The sequence below is a fragment of the Protopterus annectens genome, chromosome 14.part0 (genome assembly GCF_019279795.1).
Source record: "Protopterus annectens isolate FY-2018-M chromosome 14.part0, PAN1.0, whole genome shotgun sequence".
NCBI lineage: Eukaryota > Metazoa > Chordata > Ceratodontiformes > Protopteridae > Protopterus > Protopterus annectens.
Genome location: NC_056748.1, coordinates 494,234,544 through 494,246,804, shown reverse-complemented (window position 1 = coordinate 494,246,804; position 12,261 = coordinate 494,234,544). Strand labels below are relative to the sequence as shown.

The 12,261-nt window shown below is 38.7% G+C and overlaps 1 protein-coding gene across 6 annotated transcripts in view; it reads right to left on the bottom strand.

Annotated features, from left to right (window-relative positions):
• The window catches only part of LDB1 (LIM domain binding 1), a 1,030,118-nt gene that overhangs the window by 854,171 nt on the left and 163,686 nt on the right, over window positions 1-12,261 (bottom strand). For 5 of the 6 annotated variants that reach the window (XM_044056248.1, XM_044056250.1, XM_044056249.1 and 2 more), the window contains exon 1: window positions 1-9. This exon is cut by the window's left edge. The exons of the other annotated variant lie outside the window; for it this stretch is intronic. The gene's annotated coding sequence lies outside the window, so the exon portion shown is untranslated. Of the gene's footprint in view, window positions 10-12,261 lie in introns of those variants that run through there. 6 annotated transcript variants of the gene reach the window in all.

The window sequence follows — 12,261 nt, the reverse complement described above, 5'->3', positions numbered from 1 at the left end:
ACGAATCACCAAAGAAATGACAGGTGGTCTTGAAGGGAAGTTCTTTCAGTGCTTCTTGTCTTTTTTTCTCCTTAAATATTAATCTTTATAATTTTGTTGTAACTCGTCCTATCCTGAGGAATGAGACTTTAGTTGTGAAAACGAATTAGCAGAAGGGACAGTAAACAAGGAAGCTAGAAGGCAGAGGTCCTGCTTGCCCCAGCCCAGCTCCTCTGTCCTCTCACCATCTGCAGGAAACCACATCCCTAACCTGTTAGGGCTCTGATAAGAGTCGGCTCCACTTACTACGTTCCTTCTTAATACCGCAAAGGGCACAGGCAGTTGAGTACTGTATGCATCTTAAGGCTATACTTCTTAAAGTGACAGCATACCTATTTACCTCCGCCCTCTTTACCCAGCATATAAACTTCATAAATTTATATACAAATTCCAGTTAGACATGAACTGTCACTTTCATTACAGGCTTCTAAATAGGACAATCACAGTGTCACTACACTAACAATACACCTTGCTCTGTACATTTGGTTTAGAAAAAGTTGACAGACTATCAAAAACAGAATGATTAGAAACTACTTACCCCTCCCCCCCACTTGCTCTTAAAGTTTCCAACAAGGACCAATGCCCCACATCAGCCTTTGGTTCTTTCTGTCACACAGTGAAACAGCCTTTTCCAAAGTGGTTCCACCACCATGGATTTTTCAGTGTTACTCATCTCACTGTGTGGGCAAAACTTGTATGTGTACGACTGTATTCAAATGCAAAAAGCAAGTTATAACTGCCCAGTGAAATCAGAAATACTTTTTTCAAACATTTTTTTTACACTGGAACTGCTCACCATTTTATTGAAGAACCCCAACCCTAAAACCTCCCTTAACCAAGTAGCAACCTTCAGATAGCATAACTCAAAGTTATACAGCTTCCCATCCAGTAAACATAACCATGGCCAAATCAACCAATTTAAATAAAAAATAGCCCACTTTCCTGCCCACAGGAACACTTTATAGTCTCATCTTACTCAGTTCTGAGTGGCAAATGTCACTGTGATAACGGATAAATAACATTTTTTAAAAAAATGTACTATGCTAAGATGGGTATGCATTTTACCGTTCAGTAAAATGAATACGCAATGATAATCTTTTTTGTTGTAAACTCATTAAATATATTGTAACACTGATGTCTGTGTAATTCAAATACTGATGCTTCATTCAAAGCCATTTTTACTGACTTTTTTGTAGTTTACATATTTTTCTGATCTTTTTCTTAAATGTATAATTCTGAACTCGCCTGCCTTGAGCCCACGCTCTGGATGAAAAGTTGGACCAACTCACCAACCCCATTAACAAATTAATAAATAAGCAACATACTTGATTTAATCAATACATAATTTGTGTTATTAATGTGTAATTGCTTGTGCTACTTGAAGAGGCGACTTGCTTTTCTGTCAAACTATGTAACTGCTGACTACTGCTTGCATAACTCTCAGTTCTGGACAAAGCCAAAAACAGTGTGGAATTGGGGAACAGAGGCCCAGAATCAGGTAACAGATTTTAAATATTTTTCTTATAAACTTAATAAACTTAGAAAGTTGCTAGAATAACAGATGTTCCATTAGCATGCATCTTCTGAAGGATATGAAGTCTGAAACTCAAATGTCTGTCATCATTTAATGACTTCAAGCTCAACAATTTGCCAGAAAACTACACATTTTATGAGAACCAGACCAAAAGTATGAAGCAAAATTTTATGCAAAATTCTGGACAGCTGAGAGGTATGACTACTACTTGACAGTGTGTGGTTGCACAGCAAGAGACTGTTCTGTGGCCAAAATGGGACAAGGCTGATTCTGATAATGTGTTCTCCCTGTGGGCAAATAATGGTTCCTTGCACAAAGTAAAAGCTGAATCCAAAACTTACTTAGTAGGCAGGATAGAAGAAACATTGCTTGCTAACATATGCAGCATTATGGATCCACTGATCAACTGCTAGGATGGTTCACAGGTTCCTAGAAGGCATACTAGCTACAGGCTAACACAGCTTGAATAAAAATGCTTTTACGTTTCCCTGAGTGAGACACAAACCAAGGGTGTGGAAATGGAAATGCTATACTAAACTAAACTAGTACACCAACAAGGATTACCAAAAGTGTAAGAACAATTTTCTAATAGCATTATCTATATATTTTTTTATGTTCATAGGTTTGTTGGTGTTTATTAGGCTAAAGATCACAACGGCCTTTTTAAGCCTAGCCACGCATATCAAATCCATGACAAGTTCTGGTACCCTTGATAATTGTAAGCAGGGGCTTGGGAGATGAAACATTTACAAGCAGGGGCTTGGGAGATGAAACATTTACAAGCAGGGGCTTGGGAGATGAAACATTTACAGGTTACCTCTGTCCATTAGAGACACAGGTGCCAAGCCAGGGATAAATTTCCTTTTCCTCATCCAATTATCCAAGTTAAACTTGAATTCAGTTAGGGAGGAACTCTGCTTCACATAGATGGGGAGTCTGTTCCAGAGAAGGGGTAGTCTCTGGGATACATACCTGTCTCTCCAGCAGGTATGACTGATATCACAGGCAAGGTTTAGTTCTTTAGAATGGGTAATTCTGGTACGGTTTGTTTTGTGGATATGCAAGACGTCCATCAGAGTAGGGTCTGACAATGTCCTGTATGCCAGGCATACATCTCCCCTCAACAGCCTGTAGGAAACAGAATACAGGGATAGGGCCTTGAGGCGGGCTGCATAGGACACTTTACTTATGCCCTGTATTCTTTTAGTCAGGAACCTCTGTGAATGTTCCATTTGTTGTATATGCCTGGTTAGGTACATACCAAAGGGGGCACTGTATTCAATAATAGGCCTGATGAATGCCGAATACAGTGGAACAATAGATGCCAAACCTTTGTTTATAAGTTGCTCAACATAGAATTTTTTCCTCACTACTCTAGACACATGATGGTCAAAGGCTAGATTACTGTCTGTGTGTGTCCCTAAGGGGTATGTTGTCAATATGACAGTTACCAGGGAAGAATGACTTCCCAAAGGATACTATTATGAATTTCTTGGCATTTAGTTTTAGTCTATGGCTCTGATACCAGTTGTTTATCTGTGTCAGCCTTTCCTGGAGAACATTTGTGTCGCTGTGGAATTCAATGGCAGCTTCTAATTTGCAATCATCTGCAGATTTAGTCAGTCAGAGACCACTGACTTCTGAGAATTTAATGCCAAAATGGAGTGGTCCAAGGACTGATCCCTGAGGGACTCCACTTAAGACTGGCCTCTTTGTGGAGGTGGACTCGCCCAATTCTAACTTCCTGGGTACTGTCTGTGCGCCTATCCACTGGATGACATATGGGTTTGTACCTAACCTCTTGAGTTTGTCAACAATGCCTGAATGGGGTATTGTATCAAATGCTTTGGCCAGGTCAAGCTAGGTAGTGTGGACCATTTTGCCCTCATCGATTGCTCTGGTGGTCTTCTCAAAAAAGTCCATCAGGTTGAGTAGGCATGATCTGCCCTTGATGAAACCAAATTAGGTTGGGTCCAGTGTCTGGAAGTTTAACATATCACTATTGATCATTTGTTAATAACCTAAGTGTAAAGGTCAACCCATTACAGTTATTTTCTAGGCCACAAGTGCAAGGGTTAATGCAATACAGATAAAAAGATTATAGGGGCCAAATTAAACTGTACATTTTTGGGAGGCGGGACAAAAACAGACTGCCTGAAAGGAACCCATGCAAGTACAGGAAAATTCCTCAAAGACAGTAGCTAGAGGTCAATCAGGGAGTACCCTGTAAAGCATGGGAATCATCTCTATTGTGGGTATCTCAAAAGTATACTTGAAACTGATAACTACCTGGCTTAAAATGGTAAACCTTAGTGTAAGACAGTAATAAACCACATATCGGGGAACAATGTGCAGATTCCTAGGTACAAGGAGCACTGCCTAATGGGAACATGACATTTGTAATCACTTAAAGCAATTCTGTGTACCAAGGGACAGAATACAAATTAAAGAAGAAAAATCACATAAAAACATATAGCTACTAGAGAGGCTTTGCTCAGTATGCAGTCTGTAGAATCTTTCAGTGGAATCAGCCAGGATATAGGCATGACACAGCAGTGACTGACAGTGCTTTTATTTGTTTGTTTACTTTGAAGGGGGGTGGTCAGTAGTAGATGCACATTTTCCTATTGCATAAACCAAACTTGCCATCTGTGCAGCCAATCAACTACAGGCATAAGGGGAAGACACCCCAGGAGCAAGGTATCAGGTGACACAATTACTAGTACCTGCATTCCATTTCTGAAATGCCGATACTGCATTTGTGGCAAAGACTGAAGCACTTTGGATTTCAATCTGTGGCACATTGCAGTATAAGCATCCAGAAATGAATAATAATACTGCATTTGAAGTCAGGGCTGAAGTATGTGGTACTTTGCTGCATCAAGCTGCTTTTTACAGTTTAAAAAATACCTTTTTTTGGTCCTTAGCTTGAGAGAGGATCTTTTTTATTTATCCTTCCTCAAATTTGAGTTAGATGAAATTTGTCAGATCAGCTAGCTACAGCTCTGCAATCAACCCTTATGTATTATTGTACTCCGCGCAACTCCAAACCAAATAATCATCTGACATATTACATATGCTGTTACATGGAAGTGGTTTATCTGGTTAAAATGCATACCACACATACACACACACACACACACACACACACACACACACACACACACACACACACACACACACACACACACTTGGAAAACATGGATGTCACCTTTTTATGTGAAAATCTTCACTCCCTTCCCCTTCACTGCTGCATTTGGTGCATATCTCTTTAACTTCATCCGTTTTCAGCTGGCAAACTGCCTTGGAAGTTGAGGTTTTCTAGCAATGGAGGAAGACAAGAAATTTATTTACATCCAAGAGAGTATGTATCACAGATGGCAAGGGAGGGTCCATTTAGAAAATGGAAGGCAAAGGGGACTACATGGGCAGTGTTAAACTGGTAACAATGAATTACACTGGATTTTGTGCATCCACATCACTCAGTATTCTGGATCTGTACATATGCAAAGTCCAGTGTTCTCCAATATTGCCCATATATCTTTGAAGATACAAAGCTGCAAATATATATATATATATATATATATATATATATATATATATATATATATATATATATATACACACACACACACACACACACACACAGAGGTTCAATTCTCAGCTGGGGTGCCTTCTGTGTGGAGTCTGCATGTCCTCCCTGCATTCATGTGGGTTTTCTCCAGGTGCTCTAGTTTCCTCCCACATTACAAAGACATGTGTCTGGAGCGTTTCTCCCCAGGCCTCTGCTGAAAATTGGCTCATTCCAAGCCAGCCTTTCCTAGTAAACAAATGTTAAATAAATATATAATATATATATATATATATATATATATATATATATATATATATATATATATATATTCACACACATATAGTCAAAAAGGCTAGTAGGGTTTATCCTTATTGACCAGAATGTACCCATAAAAAGACTTAAAAAGTAAAACTAATGGACATTCAGAAGCCATGTAGCTGAAACCCTTGCATATCCATAACGGGTCATTTTTTCAATATATCCAAGGCCGCCACTACATGAGATTTAAGGTATTACACAGAGATGGCTCCTGCTTCAATGGGTTTTTCTTGCAGTTTTTATAAATATCTGTTATAATTCATGTTAATACATACTTCCTAGTTACATTTAGGTTTTCTAATGATCACACTTTCCCCTGGAAAAAACCCAGTCTTCCTGGTAGATTAAAATGGGCCATCAAATTAACTGCACACCAGTCTTTCTATGTCCATTGTTTTAAAAGTAGTTTTCTGCTGCACATCTTAACTCATTGCAAAAGACTTAAGTGGTCACAGATATGGAAATGTGACTTCAGGGTTGTACCCCTTTTTTTTTTTTCTACTAACTAGCTTCTTCATACTGTCTCCATGGCCTTCACAGTGCACTTTTCAAATGAAGTTAGCATTTCACTAGAGACAGCCACACAGTAGTACACTAAAGAAGTAATACATCCCCAGTGTCTCCACGGGTTTGACAGTGCACGTTTCAAATGAAGTTAGCATTTCACTAGAGACAGCCACACAGTAGTACACTAAAGAAGTAATACATCCCCAGTGTCTCCACGGGTTTCACAGTGCACGTTTCAAATGAAGTTAGCATTTCACTACAGACAGCCACAAAGTAGTACACTATAGAAGCAATACAACTTCACTGGTGCTACATCCCCTACAGGTGAGAGGAAATAGCCTGGATAATCACCAGTGTGAATATGTCCTTTAGAACGTGCAATAGTCTACGGGTGCTGCAGACTCAGGGTGCTACAAGGTGAACAGTTTAGGAACTATGACAATGTAGTAACAATGTGGGAGTAATGGTTGTTCAGCTGCTGGGGGTGAGCCTAACATTCTATTTCCATTCCTTCATCTGTTTAAAGTTTGTTACGTATAATGTACGATAGGAAAGCCCTACCTCTTCTCAACAATCGCTGAAATGTGCCTTTCTCTGTGGGGCTCTTCTGAAATGGCATACCCAGCTGAACTTTTCTTTTAATCAAATGTAAATAAATAAACAAATAAATACTGGCAATATAACAGGACTAAAGTGCTTTGAATATTTCTGCATAACAACAAAACTCCTGGGGAGCTCATAACACTTGGCTCTGACTCACTCCAAGAATAATATTACTCCGTATTGGTACATGCAATCTTTGTTCTATACAACCTGCCTTACACTGTCACTGGAGTGATCAGCTTTTAGAAGATCACAGTAAGTATATGGAAACCACACTAAGCCTGACTAATAACAAAATTATATTATTTGGTAGGAGTATGTTCCTTTGTGAATCAGTGTTAGACTTACAAATTCAGCAGCTTTCTCCCAGGCAAATGAGGCAATTATAAACATAAAATTACTGTCATTTTAGAAACTTTCCCTAAGTATCAGTACTGTCAAGACAAGGAAGAAATGTTTGCTCTAGCTTTGCTGTCTTCTGTTTCTACTAATGCATATTTTCAACACCTTTGAGAATGACTCCAGTATTGGAAAATACCACAGACTGCCAGATGATGCAGCTTTTAAAATGTGTTCTTTTAATTGCTCAAGTCCCCCTAGAAGCAAACTATTTTGATAAGTGACTTGGGGATCATTGGGATAGTTAACTGACTTGTCCAGTAATGCAATATGCAAGTACAGAAGGAAAAAAAATGGTATTTATGTTTGCAGAATGTAACTCATTTACCCAACATTGCCTGAACCACTAGGTTAAACACACAATTTCCTTTTCACACATAACTTGAAACTTTGTAAATCCTATGATTATCCAAATGTTTTTCTTCTAAACTATCATATCTATTAATGGTACTGAACTTTAGGTTATAGTTAGGTTAAATAAATAAATACAATAATCCTTTCTTCACAAACGTTTACTTTCTTCAGTCATCTAGAAGGAGAGTACAACACACAATCATCTTCTTCTTCTTTCGACTTTTCCTGGTTAGGGGTCGCCACAGCAGATCACCTGTCTGCTCATGATTGGCAGTGGATTTTTACAGTGTTGAGTTGCCAGCCCAGCGCCCAACCTTCCACAGATGGCACACACACACATGCACTCACGCCTAGGTCCAATTTAGAGTGTCCTCTAAATTGTATAAAAAAAAGAAGATACTATCTCAACAACATTTAACCTTCCCGTTAAACATCACTGCCTGTATATACATAGTCTTTGTGGTACTAAACCATATCACATGAAGAACTATGTTTTTAAGTTCAGTTATCTTACATCAGCATTCACAGTCAGCATTAGCATGCTGTCACAAAAATAAGAGCCGCGATGGTACAGCAGTAGCATTATTGCCTCACAGCAAGAGGCTCCCCTGTTCGATTCTCAGCTGGAGTGCCTTCTGTGTGGAGTCTGCATGTCCTCTGCACGGTCGAGTGGCCTCCGAAAGACATGCGTGAATGGGCGTGCCTTTGCGGAAGGTTGGGCATCGGGCTGGCAACTCAGCATCATAAAAATCGACTGACAATCATTAGCGGACTGGAGTTCTGCTGTGGCGACCCCTAACCAGGAAAAGCCGAAAAGACAAACAATTTTTACTATAAACTAGTCCAGCTGGACCTTTCACATACATTTAAATAAAACCATATATTTTCTTTATCATGACATGCTTTTTACACACACAAACCAAAAAGTTTTCATTATAAATGCTACTTACAGAACTCGTCTCACTTCCAGTTGATTACAAGCCATAATAACTGAACTTCCTAAGATATACAAGTCCTTTAAGTAAGGATCAAAACAGAGGTACAAGACCTCTATCTACAAGTACCATCACTAACTGTGACAGTAAAAATGTGAATGTTGGAACTCTGAGTTTGCAGTACTTCAGTTGGCTTTGTATATATCTGTAGAGGGATTGCAGAGTGTGCAGCCCCTATGTTAGCATACATGAAAAAAAAGACAAATTGTATTAAATTAACATATTAAATATAATACCTTCTGCTCACAGTTTTGTGTTTGAAACTGTGAGACTCAGAGTTAGTATCACATTTCAGTCATGGTGCCCTTTATGGTGTGTGTGTGTGTGTGTGTGTGTGTGTGTGTGTGTGTGTGTGTGTGTGTGTGTGTGTGTCACAGTGGTCACACGCAACATCCTAGAAGAGCAGCAGATGTCAGAGTGGTCACACGCAGCATCCTAGAAGAGTAGCAGAATAGCCGTTTAATTGTTTTAAACCCTGGCAAATATTTTAAAATAAAAATTTTATTTCTGCAATGTAGGAGAGACAGAAAGGAAACAAAATAAGACATAGTTGTACCTCATAAACAAAGAATAAACATAGGAAATATAAACAAAGGTAACTTAGTCACATGTGCAGTTACTTAAAAGTCATTCTTTAGTTAACAAAGCTGTAGACTACATGTAGGTAGCTTGTACGTAAAGATAGCAGAAATCTGGTGACTTGGGTCACAGAGTTACTAAGCTCTAAATTCAGCGCCAGCAACCTGGGTTCAAGCAGTGAGTCTGGAGTTGTTGGGAACAACATAAGGGGTGGGAGTAAGTAACTGATGCCACCTTACCCAAATCATAGAGGTGGATACAAAGGGGAAGGGAAGCTACTATACCGAACATGAGTACTGGTGGATGTTAGCACAGCAGGCTCCAGGGCAGACAGGCTAGCAGATACACACATGCACAGAACTCATAGGCCACAACAGCATGAGCTATACACTGAAGTCTAAACTCATGATGGGTGGAGACTGTGAGCCAGGAAGGAATTTGATGCGTTTTGTCTTTCTTATTTTAGAATGCCGGAACATTTTAAAGCAATATTTGAGTTTTATAATGAAGAAGAAAAAATCCTTTGGAATGAATGGTACGAAATAACAAAAAACAAAATCACTGAATAAAAAATGGCACCAAAGCACGACTGTCTCCGTATAAAACTCAGGTTTAATAAAATATATAACAAGGTAAGTGCTTTCACACAATAAATGTGCTTCTTCAGACAACAGATTACAAAATCAAATGAATTAAATAGTATATTCATCTTGGGTCATAAATATAATCAACCAATGAAAACACATTCCTAATAAAACAATTAAAAAGCTCTTATTCATTTAAAGAGGCCTCTAGCTTCAAAGCTGGTTTTATAGAGGCTCTCTCATTGTTAATGTTATAAGAACTCTAAAAATATTGAGAGAAGCATGAGTGAACCATCGATGCGATGCTGTTCTAGATGCAATTTTTGCCCATATATAGATACTTTTGTGGAATTTGTTCATCCTATTACAACCAAGAAATATCACTTCAGGGTTACTGCTGACTGTCGCAGTAAGAATTTGATTTATTTGGCTAAGTGTTGAGCCTGTGACTGTTTCTGTATAGGTAATACCAATAGGTCTTTACTAGAAAGAATGAGGGAACATGTATATAATATGAATAGGCTTAATGAACATAATGCACTAGCCAAACATTATATGGAGTATGGACAAGAACATAAACTTGGGTTTAGGGTGATAGAAACTGTAAAGTCCAACATTCAAGGTGGTGACTTTAGAAACTTTACTGAAGAACGTGAGTTATCATGGATCATTAGTATGCAGGCAGATAGGTTCCCTGGCATCATTATTTATTATTATTATATTTTATTAAACCTGAGTTTTATACGGAGACAGTTGTGCTTTGGTGCCATTTTTTATTCAGTGATAATATTTGAGTTTTGTTTAATCTGCAAAATGTAGGTTTGAAGTGTCCTAAAATTGTGTGATTCTTTCTCTATAAATGTAAAGGAGAGGAAAGGAAAATAAATGTAAGAGGCCTGTAACTAGAGTGTAAAATGTAACTTCTTTAACATATAAAACTTGTCATTGCAGGGTAAAATGTGGTTTCTTGCTTTTCTTTTGTCAGTGAGGTCCTAATTGCTTGTATATAATTAAGTCAGACAAGGGACTGGAGTCAGGAAGAAAATGGGCTATAAAAATGCAATTGAGAGTAGCCACGGTGGTGCAGCGGTAGCGTTGTCGCCTCACAGCAAGAGGTTCTCCCGTTCGATTCTCTGATGTAGTGCCTTCTGTGTGGAGTCTGCATGTCCTCCCCGCGGTAGAGTGGCGTTCAAAAGACATGCGTGAGTGGGCGTGCCTTCGTTGAAGGTGGGCTGGCACCTCAGCACCGTAAAAATCTACTGACAATCATTAGCGGACCGGAGTTCCGCTGTGGCAACCCCTCACCGGGAAAAGCCGAAAGAACAACAACAACAATGTACTTCAAACAGGCAGCTGGAAAGAACTAGGAAAACATTCATTAATATACATATTCTTTACTTTATGAAGGTAGAAGAACTGTTTTTCTTTGAAGAGGAAGTGATATAATCTGATGTAATCCTTTGGTTTTCTGTGGGAACAAAAGTGATGAAGTGATACATTTAGACCTTAAAAGCAAAGTCACTTTGGTCTTTGCTGAGAAGGTCTTGGTGACAAACCTATGAAGGTTTGCAGTTTGAATTCTGTCTTGTATAATTTTACCAAGTTAGAACAGTTAGGTCCAACATTTCTTCATTAAGAGACAGCTACAGTACTTAGGAGCAGAGCAGATTCATCTTTATTTTGCCCCAAAAATATACTTTTACATTCTTTTTGCATTGGCTTGTCCTCGGAATACTTTGTCTGTATCAGCAATATCTTTGTTGTTCAAGTAAAGTTTTATTTATTCACTTTTAAGATCTTGTGTCTGGTACTTACTATGCATAATTTACTTACGCATTGTTAGTTGTTATCTAAGAAGGGGGCATTATGTGGCACTGTGTTGGCATAGTTGTGGCATCTTCCTTCAAAAGCCAGATCACTTGAACACATTATCAGACAGATACCATGTTTTATAATCTATATGTGGCTAAATCAAGTGGTTAGGTAACTATTGTGTTTGATCTATAACCATATCTACAGAGGTAACAGTACTACAGTAGAAGGAAAAAAGCTGCAGGAAATTGGAGAATTCTACCACTATTCCATGGGAAATGTGTGTGTGTGTGTATGTGTGTGTGTGCGTGTGCGTGTGCGTGTGCGTGTGTGTTTTTAAATGATAATTTGATTGAAAAGCAGTTACAATGGGTAAGGGGCACTGATTATGCTGTGATTCACAGAGACAGTGGTGAGAAAGGGGCCTGGGTATTAAGTCAAAGATTAAGTTCTGAAAACAATCCAGTGGGTTGTACTAGTCTGGGTGTAGATGATGGAAAAATACCCATGACATCAGTACATAATCCCTTTATGCCCCTGGGGTCATGTTGAATTTGATAAAGTGGTTATTGAATTAAATTTGTGTGTATTATCCTTTAATTTCTGTTAAGCACTAGTCATGTTTCATTAGAGTCTATCCTTCTGACAGGCATCAGACTTATTTGGGACAATGGCTCAGATACAAGGACCATAACTCCAGTCACTTACATAACTGAGTGGTACTACAGATGACATTGTTGGGATTCAAACCCTTCCAGTGCCATCCTAATCTTCACATACAACACAGCGTGTGATGCAATCCATCATAGGGATGTTGCATGTATAGAAAAAAACCACAGCAACCATATACAATGGTCAAACAGCAGTCAACATCTACCCGCAAATACCTTGGAATAAGCTATGTTTACTATTGAAGTTATTCACACTGAAGGAGGAAACCATCCTCAGGGTGGTGTAGGGTGA